This window comes from Strix aluco, chromosome 4 (assembly GCF_031877795.1).
Source record: "Strix aluco isolate bStrAlu1 chromosome 4, bStrAlu1.hap1, whole genome shotgun sequence".
NCBI classification, from domain to species: domain Eukaryota; kingdom Metazoa; phylum Chordata; class Aves; order Strigiformes; family Strigidae; genus Strix; species Strix aluco.
In genome coordinates this window covers 52,514,725-52,532,457 of record NC_133934.1, presented here as the reverse complement: position 1 = coordinate 52,532,457, position 17,733 = coordinate 52,514,725, and positions in this window count along the sequence as shown.

Genomic DNA, 17,733 nt, shown 5'->3' with positions numbered 1-17,733 from the left:
TAGAATAAACACAGATGCAGCAAAATGAGTCACCAGAGGAAAACAAAAATTTAAATTGGAGGCAAATGAAGCTTTTTGCACATGCATGACAAGAAATCCATTGAGCAAAACTAATTTTATATCTGTGCTGGAATAGCTGTCTTGCATGTTAAAAATAAAAAGACTACAATGGTAAGAAGGGAAGTACCATATAACCTCAGATGCCAGGGAAAAAAAAAATCAAAAACCCCATCCAAATAAAAAAAATTATATCCCAGAAATTTATTTCGTCATGAAAAAATATTAAGAAGAGAATAAAAATAATTCAGCTTTGTCAAAAACAATGTGAGAGGCAAAATTATGGTGCACATAAAATAAACATTCATATTTCTTTTATTAATTTCAAAAAAGTTAGGTTCTTTTCACAGACCCTTATGTTAATATATTTTACTTTCTATTTACTGCAGACTGAGAAGATACCATGATCATTCAATGAACCTCAGCTGATGGGCAGTAGCTCATTAACCCACAATAATTCAGCTGTGGGTCTAGTATGCATACTGCCTTTTCACGCTAATAAATCTTACTTTATTTCAAATGACGAAGCATAACTAGAGTCACCCTGTATCCTGAGGCATACAGAAAATAAATAGTTTCCAAAACACATAAATACATGAGGAAACCATAATATTAAAAAAAAAAAATCCACCACAAAAAAAAAAAAACCTCATATCATAATGATCTTATTTTCTTTTTTAATGAATAGCAGAATTGGTCGTGGAATCAGACTCTTATTCCACTTGTGCTCTACAAACACTGAGTGAAAAGCCAGGTCTGGTTCCAGTGAGCGTAGTTCAAATGTTAATTAGGCATCTTCTGAAATGCATGTTAAAGATAAGAAATATTTTCATAACAGCTGAAGTATGAGGGTTGTTTCAGAAGAATGCAGTGTGTGATGCAGGTGCTTCATGCACAGTGGATCCTAACCCTGTACTCTATCAAGGGAAGTAAAAAATGCTTCCAATAATCTGCGAACATTTCCATTGTAAACAGGATTTATAAACTCTTTGAAAATGAAGAAAATAACCTACAGCTTCTGGAAGACTTTTTTATACTATTATGATTTTACATCAATTTATCTCCCCATAACAGCCTTTCCAGAAAAAAAACCCCTATTCACAGTATAAGAGCCAACAGTTTCCTACAAGGCAGCTCCGCAAAAATAACTGCTGCCAGGGGGGGAAAGAACTGTTTTGAAGTCAGAATTCACAAGTGGGTTACCCTCTGTTACTAGATGGTTTTAAGAATTTGCTCAATCTTTTGGTGGACACCTTACCACCTATATATATGCTGATTCTTGGTTATCCAACAAGAGAAGGAAGTGAAGAAATATTCTGAAAGTGGTCTCTTCTTAGATAAAGGGGGATTTTCAGAAATATACATGGGTATATGTATACTTACATTTGTGTGCATTCATGCTTTATGTTTCATAAGTTCAAATACTGTAAACTAAAGAAAAGAAAAATACTTAGTTTTTATATGAATTGAAGGAAGCTCTTAACTCAAATACGTCACTTATTTTAAGAGACATAAAATCACAATCAGTGAACAAATATAAGAAGGGAGTATTCACTTAGGCATGTATAGCTGGGCCTTACAGAAAAGTCTGTCTTTTTATATGGTAATAATTAGTGGTGTATGCAGGGTTGTAGTCTTGATTTTGGCCATAGACCCATAGGAATTGCCATGTATTCTGTTACAAGGCAGCTCTGGGTTTTGGAATCTTTCTCTTTTGTTTGTTTGTATTTTAAATGAGTAAAAAAAAAAAAAAATAATCCAGACAGACTTGCTTGGAGATACACTTGCAACAAAAAAAATAATTGAGAACTACAAACGCTAGTTGCTAAGCAATGCACTTTTCATAGTCCAGATGGAGTCCCATCCTGCATGGGAATCTTACTGTTTCCCTTTAAATACTGTATAACAACATCAGTTGAAAACGTACTCTCCAAATGGCATCCTGTGAGTCTGCGAAGTGCTTGATTCAGCCTCGCTGAAGCCATGAGTGCTGCCTGAGGAAAGCCCGGCTGTCAGGCAATTCCTGCGCCCGAGCCATTCAGCAGTTGTCACGTTAGGAGCTCGTTGCATTTATGGGGATAGACAATTGCATTTGTAACTGCTCTGGGTTTTTGTCTCTCTGGCAGGTGTGGAGGAGGAAAAAAAAGAGATGGAAACTCCACTGGTTCATGCCTATGTACTGCGGGCTGGAATAGTCTTTCTTGCCACCTTATTTCCACTCAGGACAAAACTAGGAAAAAAACCCCCAAACCCTAAATGCACACACACACACACACACAAACACAAGCAAACTAGACAAACAGGAAGAATAAAAAGGATAAAATCAGGAGTGGCGAAACAACCGTTCATCCCAGGTCAGCCTTTTACAGTGCAGGCAAGACTGCAAGGCATCGTACAACCCCCAGGTTCAGCCAGCTCCACCAACTTGCTTCCCATGTTAAGGATGCCTCCTAATTTGCTATTACTATTCAAGCAGAACAGAGTAGACCATGCATATGTAGTTGCACAAACATACAAGAAACTCCTTTCTAATCATCTTTGTTAGCTTAATTTTCTGAAATATCGATCAGTATTATCAATTTTCCAAGCAGATGTACCAATAAACAAGTTAAGCCAAACACTCAAATATTTATTTACTGACAACTTTCAAATTTCCTGAGTAACACTCATACAAAAATAACTATAAGATTTAAATATCACAGTGTGTTATTGCTGTGAGATGATGTGTAACAGCTGGCAATCTGCATTTTCTGGGTATTAAATATTACTGAACAATGTTAAAAAACAAACATACTGTTCTCATAGGGCCTGATTCGGGAAAATGAGCTCTGACTCCCACTCCCTTTGCTGGGAGCTAAGAGAATTCATCTCAGAGGAATGCTTCGGAAGGGTGAGCTTAAAATTAGATTATTTTTTTATTATTATTACATTCTGGATCTATAATAAGCACAGCTGTTTACTTATGTGCTAGCTATGTTTAAATAGACATTAGAGGTTAAAATCTAATTTTCTAATTTCAATAGTATGTGCAAATGGTCTTGCTGCTGCCAAAAAGTCATAGCATGCTATAAAAATCCATAACCATCTTCATCTCTGTTTTCATAGTGCACATGTATATTAGAATGGATAAATGTGCTGACATTCAGAAGCAGTGATGAGCTTTTGGAATGTCTGCTCAAAAATGGATACTGTAGCTGGATGTATATTGTAGCCAATGAAACACATTTGAAAAGATTATATGGTATTTTGCTTTCTTTCATGTTTATCAGATATTTTGCCAAGGAAGCCTATGTTATACCAAGACCAAACCGGGAGGAGTTTAGCCTTCCTTCCAGTTTTCTTCCATTGCTATGCTCATTCAGAAATTGCATTGTCAGCACTTGTAGCCCCTGAAGATAGAGTATCACAGTAAGACATCAGAATACATCTCCTTTTTCAGAAAGGGGGTATGTTGTGTCACAAAAAAAGAATAAATGAAGATTTCTTAATTTTCCTTCCACTTTATTGCATTTTCCTTATTCTGCCTGTTGTGCCTGAATGTGTTATAGTCTTCTTGTTAACTAAGGTAATTTGGTGAATATGTATTTTTTGTCTTTTTATCATCAGAAACAATTCAAGCAATTGGAGGGAAGAGAATTTATTCCATCATTTCTGCTGCAATTGCTGGTCTTTGTCAAGTTATTGATTAAAAATATGTTTCTTCACTTAAAATTCTATTACATTTTGAAGAACCTGTAAAGAGTTTGGATATAAGCTCCCCTCTTCTTTTGTGAGCTGCAGGGTTATCTTGGTTGGATTTTCAGCCTTTGATAGATGTGTCATTTTTTAAGTATCATGATATGTGTTTATATTACTATGTATAGCATGTGTATATATACAGTACGTAAAGCCCTAAGTTTGTTATAAAAGGGTAAAATATAACACACAAAAGGCATTATGCAGCATTGATAGGGACAGCCTTTGAACATGCCTTGTTTAACTATGGAGAAGGATTAATTATGTTATCTTAGCTTCCTCAGTGTTGTAACATTTCCACTATTTCAGGACTTAGGAAAGCTTTATTTTTATCTAATGCCAAAAGCAACATCCCAAAAAAAGTCAAGAAATATGGAAGTAGATTGACCTAATGTGGGACCAAACATCATCCAAAAAGGAAGACATATAAATCAATCCATCAACCTTTCTTCCACATGCACGAGCATGCTTATGCTTATACATCAATATTCTCACCTACGTGCCCTGTAGGTAGCGAGATGTCTTCAGAGGTGGGCTGCACAGTACCAGGAAACAGCAGTCAGTCAGTTTGCAGCTAATAGCAGAGCACGTAAGGAAATCTAAAAGGGAAGGGCTTTAAGGCAAGAAGGAGAAGGGGAAGAAACTGCAAGGAGTGTTAAGTGAGGACACAGTTTCAGAGAATATCAGTAATCCTTAATGCAGTCAGAAGCCTGGTAAAATTAAAGTACATAACTGCTTTATAACCATGGAGAACAGGGGTTGAGCTCAGCCAGTTTTGGGACACCATGCTTGGCAATCTGCTCTGCAAGATCCTTAGTGACTTCTCCGGGGTTATTCAGGGCTCAAAATACTTTTCAGTATGAGCCCAGGTTCATAGAGAAAGAGGCCCAAAAATAACCAAGTCAAATGGAAAGATGCAAAGGAAACAGAAAAGGGGAAAGAGGCAGACATTGAGATGATCTTTGAGAACATTATTATTGCATTTCACAGCTTAAAAACTTAAGAGTACAGAACTCAAAAGCAAAATAGAGCACTGACACACATGGCAGTCTGAAGAATTTAAAGATGGGTATTGGGAACTGAGAGATGGGAATTAATTCCCTTGTCGCTGAAAGCTGAGTGCCATTCCCAAGTGGCAGAAAAGGAGGCACTGCAAATACAACATCAAACATTTTAAAAACCTGATATTATACCATATTTCTACTCAAAAATATGGTGAATGTCTTAGTGTGACATCAAAGGAAAAAAAGGAGGGTAATGTTATTATGAAGGTTGGTTTGAGGCTATCTTATATTAAAAGTCATGAAGTGTAAGTGAACACAGAATAATCCTGGGCAGCAGAAAATATTTCCCTACAACTTGTATTTGTCTGTGGAAATCATTGAGACAAGGCAGAGTGAAAATATTTTTTTTAAATGGACATCTACCAGGTGGAAAAACATAGACGGAGTAGATTCCCTAACATAAAAATCTATCATATCAAACATATTATAAGCAGTGAAGTCTAACTTTTGGTGCCCTTCCATGTAGAGACAAACGCACATTCACATGAAAAGTCTTTGTAGCTTCAGACTGATGGTCTGGTAAAGTGTAGCCATAGATTTAGTTTAACATTTTTATCTGTCTGAAAGTTCCAGTCACTGCCATATCCTACTGGAGGAGAAGGATGGTCAGCCTGAACTGAATTCCCTTCTTAAAAACACTCTCACCCTCTTGTTATCCCTCAAGAACACTTTATAAGCTTTAAGATCTTTAGAAGATTGAAACTCTGTAAGCTCCACTGTACTGAGGTCTCTTTCTGCCAAACCAGTCAATATTGTCTCCTTTTGACTCTACAAATATTCCTCTGTTGTCCTCTGCTTAATGTTTAGATCAGGAGCCATTTGGGCAGGAATTCCCTGTTTTGCAAAAACTTCTACAAACCTAGTAAAATTCAGTCTTACCCCAGAATAACAATTTTAGATATGACCATAATTAATAGCAAGAATGAGTGGCCAGAACAAAGAAACTGTTCTCCAATAAAGCCATATCACTCGGAGAAGACATTAGCCAAGCAATAATTGGGTTTTCTGAATAATTTTCACTTTATAAGAAGAAATAATATGGAACCATGCAGTACTTCACATACTAATACAGTCCTTGAGACAAGCCGCAAAAGAGATGAAGCATTTCATCGCTAGAAAATAGCTATAATTTAAGACTGACTTAGGCCAGACAGAAATACGAATACTCTTTTGTCTGCAAATGTAAGAAAATACTCAAGATTTAGAGATATTACTTGCAGTTGTTTTAACAAATTTCCAAGTTGGGGGAAGGGGTGGGCAATAAAGTAACTGCAACTGTACTTGGTTTAAAAAGTGTAAACTGATTTTTTTTTTCCTAATTTATAACCATGTAACATATTGGCCATTAACATGGAAAGTTAAAGAAGTTATGCAAACTGACATAGCTTAAATGAAAACAAATGCCAATTCATGTCAACGTGTGGGGAAAAAGGTATTACATCTAGAAGAATGTGAAAGATATTCTGGTGAAAGGAGGTGACTTGCAGAGGGAAAAATGACTGCTTACTAGCATTTTATACCATACTACTCAGAAATTTTAAAGAAAAAAAAAAACCCAAACCTCACTAAAGCTTAAAGTAGCAATAGCTTTCCAACGGTTTGAATTGTTTGAAAAGCTGGCTGTAGTGAACACTGTTAGAAGGCACAAGGTGCACCAGAGGGGTTTGCAGTAAAGCCAAAACCAAAGTAGTTTTCAAGATCAATCAGAAACTGCTGTTTCAGGAGCTGTGCTAGAATTAATGCCAAATAAAATTCATGCTACTCCACAGAGATTTTAATGAACCTGCTTAGAGGCAACAGAATGAAGGTGCTGTTGGCATGGAGCAACATTTCAAAATAACCTGGAGCAGGTTGCTTAAAGTCCAAACATTTATAACAAAACTGAAAAAAACACGCACAGAAACTGGAAAGAGGTTAATGAAGTTCTGTAAGCAGCATCAATTGCTTCCTAAAGCACACAGGGAAAACAAACTATGTTCAAAATTTTTTTAAAAGCACCATGTGAGATACATTAAAATCCTTTGGAAGGGAGGGAAGTTTGCTTAGCTCCTTTGAACAACTTTAAGCATTTACATTCGGTAAACAAGATATCTACAGAAAAATTCTAGTCAAGCCCTCCTGTCCCTCCAAGCTAAGTTCTTTGGTATTTGTCTCTCTTTTTCTTCTCCATCCACCCCACACTCCTTTTCATCTGTGTTTCACTTTCAACATACCGCTTGGGATCAGTACACAGCAACAGCCGCAGTGTTTCTGCGTAACTGCGCTGTGACAGAGCTAGTGATAAGTTTATTCACCTGTATGCCTGAGCAGAAATTCCAAGGCCTTCCTTATTTTAGTTTTCATGCGTTAGGTTTTCTTGCTGCTCCTGGAATCTAAAACATGTTTCAGTCAACTATGTCACAATTAGAAATTACGCTCTAATAATCACTACATTTTTCAAGCATCTCAGTGTTTAGAAAGTGGATATTTTCAAATCCAGCACTAGAGAAAAAGGGATGCTTTTCTCATCAGCTATAATATAATCTGTGATGATTCTGTGATACTTTACTTACCCTTTCTTTTCTACTTATGTTATATGCATCCTGACCCTAAGAGAAAATGACCACCACCTGATACTTGCAGAGCTGACCTGCTGTTGCTAGGATGAGAGTACTGCTTGTTTAACCTCTGAAGGCTGGGCCAGATCATTGCTCCAGTAGTATTAATTAATGGTGATGAGTTCCAATTGTAGCAGGCACAATGAATGCTGGATCCTGGCACAGTCCTTGGGATAGCTTCTTTGTAGTAGTGTCACCCAATGGTGTGAGACTGCAGCTGACTTAGTGAAAGCATGGGAGAAAAATCTTAGAGGAAGGTAAGTCAGGCTATAAGTTCTATCTTGTTCAGCTACTGCAAATTTTGTGGTGAAATCCTAGCTTATTCAGTGGAGACCTTTCAGAAATTTATTTTTATTTTGAGGAGAGTCTCTTTCCTTTTTAATTTTTTGTGGGCAGCTAGAGTGAATGATATTAATGTGTAAGGTACTTCAACAAGTATGTCACTCTGATGGAACAATTTGTTTTAAAAACAGTTTGGTAGTTAGATTTTTTCATCCCATTGGTAACTAAGATGATGTCATCAGTTTCAGACATCACAAGGACTTGGAATATACTTGAAACAAATAGAGATCATGTCCACATTTCAATTCTACTTTTTATTCAATTTTTTTCCTGGTAATTTTGAATCAAGTGTTATAAGGAAAGAATGCATTAGAAAACTGCAATTTATCAATGTTATCATCTTACCCAAGTGAAATGCAAAAACAAATAACACACATGGGAAAAAAGGTAAATTAAATCCTTGAAAATCTTTACTATTTAGTACTCACATTAATAGCAACACTGTTGATGATCATTATGGATATCACTTGTCAGTTCTTACTGCTCTCCTGTATCTGAACCTGGGCTAGCTGGAGTTAACACTCTTCCTGAACAGTGAGAAATTACAATAATTGATCTGTGCAGCTATTCAAGTCTGGCTGAACACGGCAGGGATGAATGCATTTGGAGTAGGTCTTGAGCAGCTCAAACAGAGCTTATTTGGTCAGAAAAAGGGAACCTGTTTCATTAGTTTTATGCATTAGGAACACTTAACTATAAACAAGGAAATACTCACAATAGTAAACACGCTTTTGGCTATACCTGGCAGACGCAGGGGTGGGTGGTGGTCATGTGTGTGTGTGGTTAATTCTTTTCTTTCTCCCACTTTTTTAAGCTTTTAGGAGTGCTTTAATGAATTACGGTTTGAAAAGTTTCTGGGGTATTTGCATGGCCCCCAACAGAGCTGTGGGAAACAGCCATTTCTGACAAACAGGTAAATATACCAAAGCTATGAATGTCCTCACAAGAACTGTTTTCCAAGCCATACAAACAAGTATTAGCACAGCCAAAAATCATCATCCTTTTTCTGTTTGGATTCATATCAAGAAATCTCTTTTTTTTAGATGAGGAACAAACAGGAGCGTAACACAGAAATGTTACGTGTGAGATGAAGGAATAGGCGACTGCCAGCAGAGCACCGTTTCCATTTCCCTCTTTCTTTTAAACAGTATATACAGACATAAGTCTTGTAGACCAGCGAAACTCACAAACAGTGATGCTGAAGATGTACACGGTATAAACAAAATCTTTCAAAGCAAATAGTAGGCTGGGTGATATCAAGTTTAGGATCTCAACAGTCTTTCACCACAAACCTCAGGGATTTCAGGACTAGGCTGCAAAGGCCTACTGAGAGAAACATTCATTATTTATGACCTTGGATAAGGAAAAACATAAACAAAACACTGACAAACAAACAAAAAGCGCAGCAGAAATTATACCATGTGGTTTTACTACATTAGGAGTTTTGGTTAATAAAGTGTGTGGGTTTTTTTAGCAACAGTGTACCAATTTAAAATAATAAAACCTAATGAAAAATTAACAATAACGTGAAATGTTTCAGTAATGTTCCCTGTAATGGCTGTTGACATGGGAAATAAATCATCAAAAGGATTTCTGAAGAACGAATTTAACAAAGAAATATGTAATAAAAGTTTCTTAGCTAGCTATATTCAGTACATAGACTTAAAATGTAATTCTACATTCTCCCACATAAAATATTTAAATTCTCATAAGGAACAGAGAGTGTGCGACTAACTCTCTCTTCAGGCATATTACATTTCAAAGCAAGGATGTCCTTAGCATCCAGTTAAAGCCTAGATCTGTGAGTGTATTCTATTGTTTGGCCTCAAACTAATTGTAGCAGAAAATTAATTATGTCCAACATTTCAATCTTAAGTTTTTAAACAGCATCTTGATCCTGAAGGGCAGGAGTTGCTCAGCATGTTACATATTGAAGCTCTAAGTGGCCTGATTTTTCAGAACTGCTTGACTCGTCTAACACCTTAGCTTTTGATAGAACCAGATGGTGTTTAGGTCTCAGTATTTCAAGGCACCTTGACACAGATCCTTAAATGCATTTTTGTATAATTCAAACTGATTTTTAATACCTCTGTGGGTCTTGCCCCCAGCTACATAATGACAACGTTTGGAAACTGCAGTCTAAGCATTAAACCTGTGTGTATGACTGTGTCTAACACATGTGTGCAGGACAAACACAATTTGAGGAGTAGAGAACAAAAGAAATAGGTCTTTTTGTATAAATCTAAAACACAAGGGAAAGATTGTACTAAAGTTCAGGCCTATTTTTTTTTTTTCGTTTTACATTCTGCGACTTGTAAAAGGACTCCAAGGCTAAAAACTGCTTACTTATCTCTAGCTGAAGATTTCAATTTTTTTTTCCAGGGATATCAGGTTGTGTATAACAAATAACATTTATAACACATAATTGGAATGGTGAAGGAAAAGCAAGGAGAGAAATCCTATATATATAATAGATTGCATAATTTTTTCAATTACCCAAACTACACAAAAAGCCTGAATTTTAATAATTACAAGCAAAACAGCTTGAAATCAGGACCTGTTGACTTGCCCTGGTACAGTGCAAGTCTTCTAGAAGATTTTGTTTCTGAAAAGTGGGCAAGTGTTGTGTGGGAAAGTCCCAGTTCTTTCACAAAGTTCGATTGCTGCAAGGTGGTTATACTGAGTATTCTGTAAAAGGACTGATTTGAAATATAAATGTTCTGTCCTTGACTTGTATTGAAACTCTGACACTTCTCAAAGTTTATCACAAATGAAAATGTTGCTTATACCTTTTGGAGACTTTGAGGTTTTTATGAAGGTATTTATAAACTATGAAATAAAAATAATGTCTACTACAGCACCTACTTCGCAACTGAACCCCAACTTCTTTTGTGTAAGTCTTTACCTCAAATATAATTTTCTAGACCTCTTTGGTTTAATATTTACCTATAGCTTGACATGCCATAGTCTGAATTTAACTAAAGCTATCAGTGAAATAATGTTAAGGTCAAAACCAGAGCAACCTATGGCACCCACCACCCACCACAAATATCTTATTCATCTTAATTTTCTTTTCTGTGCTACACTAGTCCAAGCAGACTCAAGAAAATGACTCCCCCTGCTTCACCCTGCTGTGAAATGAGCTGTATGACCTTTATAGACCTACCAGGGATAGCATCTAGAGGGGGAAAAAGTAAACAGAAATTTAAAAATCTTACTGCATTTTTATTCTTCTATTGGCCTTTTAAACACTGCATCTTCAAAAAGGGGGCAGGAGTGTCAAGGATAGCAATTTCCCTGGTTAGCTGTATTATTTGCAGCATTGCAGAGTCTGTAAGGAACACTTTTGCTTTTGTTACAAACAGATATTATTGAGTTTTATTTTTACTGTTGACATTAAAAAGCAAGGAGGAAACAGGAGGTTGCAGAGGAATCAAGATGAAGCAGCAATGTGTGCAGAATAGCATGCTGAACTACAACCAATCCCACTTTCAGTGCAACATCAGAGGCAAGGCTTGGAGTGCAATAAATTTCTCACAAGAGTTATCTGTTGTCAGTAGGATCCTCTAGTGGTCCCGAGTGGACAGAGCAAGAAGAGCTCACCTTCTTGGCTTCCCTGCTAAAGCAAATCCAAATGCAGAAAGGCTACTTGTGTCTCTCAAACTGTCTCAGGCAGATTTCAAGGCTGACAGACTGGCAGTATTCAAACCTTTTTTTCTTTAATCTTGCTGGATACTTTAGGCTCTGTGACCATCTTAATTCTCTGAAGAACTCTGCTAGAATAACTTTATTTAACCTTATATTTTACTCTCAGACTAGTCAGAAAGTATTTTGTGTTTTAAAAATCCATGCCTTCAACCTGTTATTTAGTCAATATCCTAGCAGGAGAGAATCCATTGCCTTGTTTTGTTTTCATGAAGCCAGTTTCTTTAACCATCTGTGTATTCATGTGGGGTCATCTCCTATCAAAGCTGACTTTTTATTGAAGATACAGGCAATGTAAAGGCATTGTACAATGTTTATCCATTTAAACTTACCATCAAAGCATCACAGACATAAACAGTATTTTCTTCTGAAATGTAAGGATTAATGTTTATACAGAATGACCTGCAGAGCATGGAGGTTTTAAACTAACACCCACTTTGTTTTGAAGGAAAATTATGGAAGCACTTTGAGTCTCACTGTAGAGGAAATAAAGTAGTTGACCTTTTTTATGCTGTTCAATGTGATCTTTGCTGTGAAATAATAATGATAATGATGACAAAGTGACAATGCTTGCTGATTTGAGCTACTCAGAATAATGAGGAAAACATGTCCTTAAACCTGATTTATAAGTAAAAATGAGCTGTTAGTCCTCACAGGATCTCTCTAGTTATGCAATCAATAAAATTGCAACTGATTTTTTCCTGTAAATCCTTATTCCTCAAAAAAAGCAACAGACGAGATAAACAGAAGAGTTAATCGTACTAAGAAGTATTTGCCTAAGGATGCCACATTCAAACAATGTTTGAGAATGAATATATACAACAGTATTATTGAATTAAATATAATTCAATATTATTAAAAAATGTGATACATTTGAATTGTTCTGACTCTCCTCTCATGAACATTGATAAAAATAATTCAAAGCAAGGGATTCATTGTTAAACTAGAGACAGGCCAGAATCAGGCATTTGTCACTATGCTCTGCAGCCATACAACTGATTATATGTATGACTGCAATATTTTTTCAATAGAACTTGGTGAGACACCAAAACCTGGTCTTTGCCAAGTGCTAAAAATGCACACTGAATGAGCAGAGAGATGGACGACATGAACTGACAGTCTTTTCAGCTTTTACCTTGTTATCTTGTGGGTCTATCAATAGGCAATGGAGAGAAATCCAATCACTTTCCCAGCCTGAGAATGTTGTTGAATATCAAATGCATTAAAAAAATCACCAGTCTTTAAGGTGTGATAAGCTAGAGTCACAAAAGGATTTTGTTGTTGCAATCCTTTAAGCTAATTATTATACCAGTTTCCAATTCTAAACTTGTTATTTTCTGACTAAAATAGCTCCTCCTTCTTTTGCTTGGGAAAGAAAATGTATGGGATAAAATTCTGCTTGTTGAAGTCCACTGTGAAATAAGACTCCCCTCCGATAGAGCCATGAGTTCACAGCAAAGATGTCAAGAGGTTTGGTCTTCTGTTCCTTTTCAAAAATCTTAAGGTGTTTGGGTTTTTTTATTGTTTGTTTTTATAGGTGAGGTGTACACCTTCAATACAGCTTTAGCAATTGTACTGAACAGCCTTGTTCAGATGAACATCAATTATGTTATATCTAAGCTGGAAAAGTGTTTTTCATGTTTTAATAAGAAAAGTAGGGGTTATTTATATCCATTGCAGGTTTTCCTTTACATGTTGCTTAATGCTGGTTGTACTGAGGTAAAATTAGCTGGATTTTGAGGGAAGAGCAGGCATGTGGGGAACGAGATCATCTCAGTTTAGGTTTCTACTGCCAATGCGTTCTCTGCACCAAAAGGCTGTGCATGGCTATTTTGATTAAAGAGAAGATCTTGACTATAACCTAGCCTGTTCAAAACGTCATTAACTAATCAAGTTAAACTACATAGAACTGCAAAGAAAACAATGAAAGATAAATATGATCAAAACAGTAAAGCTCAGTAAAGCTCATTTCACTGTATCCTGAATCAGTAAAAGGCTGACATAAAGGGTACATAGCAGTCAAAGTCTGAAGTTGGAAGAAATTATTTGTGATGTCTTCATTGATACAAAAATACGTAATGTATGCAAATGACTTACCTAAAGGTGTAATGCAAGACAAGTATCTTTCTATGGATAGTTTAATCACTGAAATCTTTTAACTGGACTAGCAACCTTGAATAAATTCCCCTCCAACTACAAGTCAGACAAATTACTGCCCTAACAAGAAACAATTCCTGTTCAATACCATCAATTCCATCTGTTCGCAGAAGTGGGAGAGAAACTCTGAAGCATTTGGTAGCAATGTTACTCAGGTGGTCCTTAGGAGCCAAAACCAATCATCACAAGATTTTTGTACTGCATATGGCAAACCAGGCATCCTTGATACATTGACAATCTACAGGCTTCATAGTCATATCCTCAACAGCATACGTTCCACCACACAGGCAATGAAATGGACCCTTTTGAGATAGACCACCAACAGTTGATATTTAGAAGTCTGATGTGATATATCATATTCTGGATAATTTACTACCTGACTGGGAACTGAATGTCATTTACATGTTATTAAAACGCCACATAGCAAACATTTGGCATAACTCAGACATGGAAGGTTACGTACCAACAGGAGCAAAGTTAGGTTAATGTTTGTATATTCTCACTCTTTTGTTTGTTCAGCCTTTCAGAGGCTGAATACCATATTGCTCACTCACAATGTTCATTAATTACCTATTTCCTTGATACTCGATTGCATTTTGTTTTTCTTTGGTAATGCATTCATATATAGACATCTTCATTTTTTTGCTTTATTATCTTGCCTGGAAGACTAACAGAATAATATTAGTTACAGAAAGAATACTGTGATTTAATGTATGAAAACAGATGGTTATTTAAAATGACTTAGTACTAATGTTTAATGTTAAGAAACATGCTTAATAACCATAAATGTGATGATAATTAGGCATAATTTATTGATGCATCCTTCTGAATTATTGATGACAATTTATTTGAGAAACTAGGTTCTTCTGCATGTTAGTTTATTTATATGCTATAAAACCAAAAAGATTTTAAACTGTATCTATGACTATAGATCTATTTTTACTATTATTCAGAAGAAAAGAATGACACTTCTGTCTTAGCTTGAGAACTTTTCTGCTGGTAAACGAATTTTGTAAACTGGCAAAAGAATTGGTAACTTCAAACAAAACTGATTTTTTGGCAACATAAGAAGAGAATCCAATGTACATCTTTATGTCCATAGGAATATATACCTGGTCTGAAAACTCCTTCAGCTAAATAAAGGTGCATTCATGTGATCTTAAAATAATAAAGATAGCCAGGCTAAAAATTTATTAACAGTTTAATTAGACATGTAGGAGTTACATACAGCACTAAATAGTATGTCTTTTCTGAAAACACATGTACATGGCAGCAGTTTCAATCATGTTCCCAGAAATGCATTTCTGTAAGATCTTTTCCACAATTAGCCACCCTACATGTAAGAAATGGAATGACTATTGGACAAGTTATTCCAGCTTATGTGTATTGATAGATACAATAAACTGAAACCAAGCTTGATATTCCCTCAGGTGTCTGGATGACCTAATATTTGCAAATTTACATATTCAAAAATCTAGAAAACTCAATAGGAAATAAGCATCTAAAATATCTGTTCTTCTCAGGTTCTGTTTTCACATGCCAATGAAAGGTTCTGAAAGTTTATTTGAAACAATATGCTTTATAGCACAACCTTGTATTGGTTGTCTGTCATGTCTCTATGTCATATCTAATAGACTTGAAAATCTTTGTTGGCATTACAGTATGCAGCAGACCTTTTTGTTAAGACCAATTTTTCTCCTGAATGATATATGTACTTATTTCACATCTCCAAAAACATTTCTGACTGATAAGAAAATAATGGAAATTATTTCTTCTGCCAAAGCACATAGTTTTATACAAACTTTGCTTTTACTATGAGACAACCAAGAGCAAAACCACAGAAGCTTTCTCCTCAAAGGAATTGAAGTCCAGCAACACTCTGTATTGCTAGAGCTGTATTAGTAGTGCAACAAAGTCTTTACTGTATGACTCAAACAGGGCTCCAGAGCACACAGAGATGTCAGGGAGTCCAAGTATGACTCAGTCTTAAAGTGTCAGTGAAGCCTCACAGAGAGATAAAACGTCAATGGTGATGAAGTATAAAAACAAAGGATCAAAACAGCTAAAATTCAGCGGGTCACAAAGTATGTATAAGGGAAAGAGCATTAAGATTCTGACCATTTTACCACAAAGTTTCAAAGTTGGCATCTTTTGCTTTTTTAAAAAAACCCCAAACCAACAAAAACAAGCAACCAAAAAACACAACGCAGATTTTCTGTTTTTAACCAGCCCTAGGTACTTCTTGGCACCTGGTGAAAATGAATCTAAAGTGTAATGAAAAAAGTTTAAGAAAGAAGCTCAAAACAACTTTCTGAAAGGCTACTATTGAAAAAGTCTAGGAATACAGAAAATGGACAAGGAGAGGGAAGAAACTTTTCATTGTCATATCTATCCATCTTTAACAAAAAGCCATGGGGTGAGAATATTTGCTTTAGATAAAACACTGACAAGCTATCAACACCCCAAAAGAGAAGGCATTATCATTATTACTATAGTAGCCCTTGGGTACAAACATTATATAAAATATATCTACAAAGAACAGGAGTAACAAGGCCCTCCAAAATCCATGGTTTTCATACCGCTCTATAAATGATTAAGCTAGGAAAACATTTCTTCCAAGGGTACCCATCATGCCAAGGTAGAGCCAAACCTTCAACCATCACAAGCCTGTTCTGCCATGAGATGGCACCCAAAGTGACAGACTGCAAAAGGCAAGTTGGGACTACGGGGTGCCTACATTCTCATTAATTTCCATTGAACCATACACAATGTCTGTTTAGTCCTGGCAGTTGCACTGTCTGACATGTTAACGAAGGAAGACAGGAGTACAATCTTCAAATGCTTTTCAGAGTCAGAATAGCAAGTATTAAGGGAAGGGGAAAAAATAAACAATTACAAGCAGATGGTGAGATACATAAAGAGAAAGCAATGAGCAGTTAGATTATATTCAACCTTTCACCTCAATAATACCATTTTAAATCTTGCATATTCTAGAGTAGCACCATTTCTGAAACAATAAAAATAAATATAAGACTGAGCCTTTGGCTTTATTATCTCTTGTCACAACACCAGAGAAATTATGCCTTTGGGAGTCTCAGCTCAGTGATAAAAATGCTTATTAGGAATTTAATGATTACCAAAATGGGGGGAAAGAATGGAATATCAAAGTACACATCATAATCCCAAAAGATAACTATTGCAGGCATAGAAAAAGATAACACAATGTGGATAGTTTTAGTTTGAGAATATAATGATGTGATGTACCAGGACATGCATTGCCTTTACACAGAAAGTGGAAATAAACCCGACATTTTTATATGTGTTTGTATGGCTTTTAACTATTAATAAACACTGCCTCTGCAGCAAGAGACAGTTCCCTATGTTCCCTTATTTGTTTGCAAAGTATCAGCCACACAAAGGATACTGTAAAAATGAAAACAGCAGCCATGGGGGAGGTAAAGAAATTCAGGTTTTATTGCTAAGCTTGGCCATTTGGTATGTTTCAAGAAAGAAATCCAGGTACCACAACTTATTTTCATCATCTGACATGAACTCTTCACTTGCTGACTATACTGTATTCTATAAGGTTTTGGTGCAGCTTTAATTTCCTCTCTATAAGCATCAATAAACCTGACTAAGAAGCCTGACATGGATTACTCCTGAATATTCTAATTACAGTGGCCTTTGTATCATCTCTTTCATTATCATTCCTCTTGCACACTGCTGCAAGACAGCTGGGAGAGTCTAATCCCTGTTTGCTGAAATCATTCCTTACAGGCTGCTTACAAATGGCCTGAAATCTAGAAAAGATACAGGTGGCTTAAAAATACTTAACTTCAGCAGTGCTTTTCTGCTGAGCAGAGCTTGGACAGAGGCAAAGTCTCCTAGGACACTTCATATTATGCTATGTTGGCTGTTACAATTATAAGTATAGGAGCACTTTTCAACAGAAGTTGCTGTGTTGTGGACCTAACATCTGCAGATCTTCATCAGGAATGTGAATGAAATTAAAACTAAAAAACCCCCAAAACTATGAAAGGGAGGCCTAGGTGAAGGGATGAGTTTTTCAATACAAT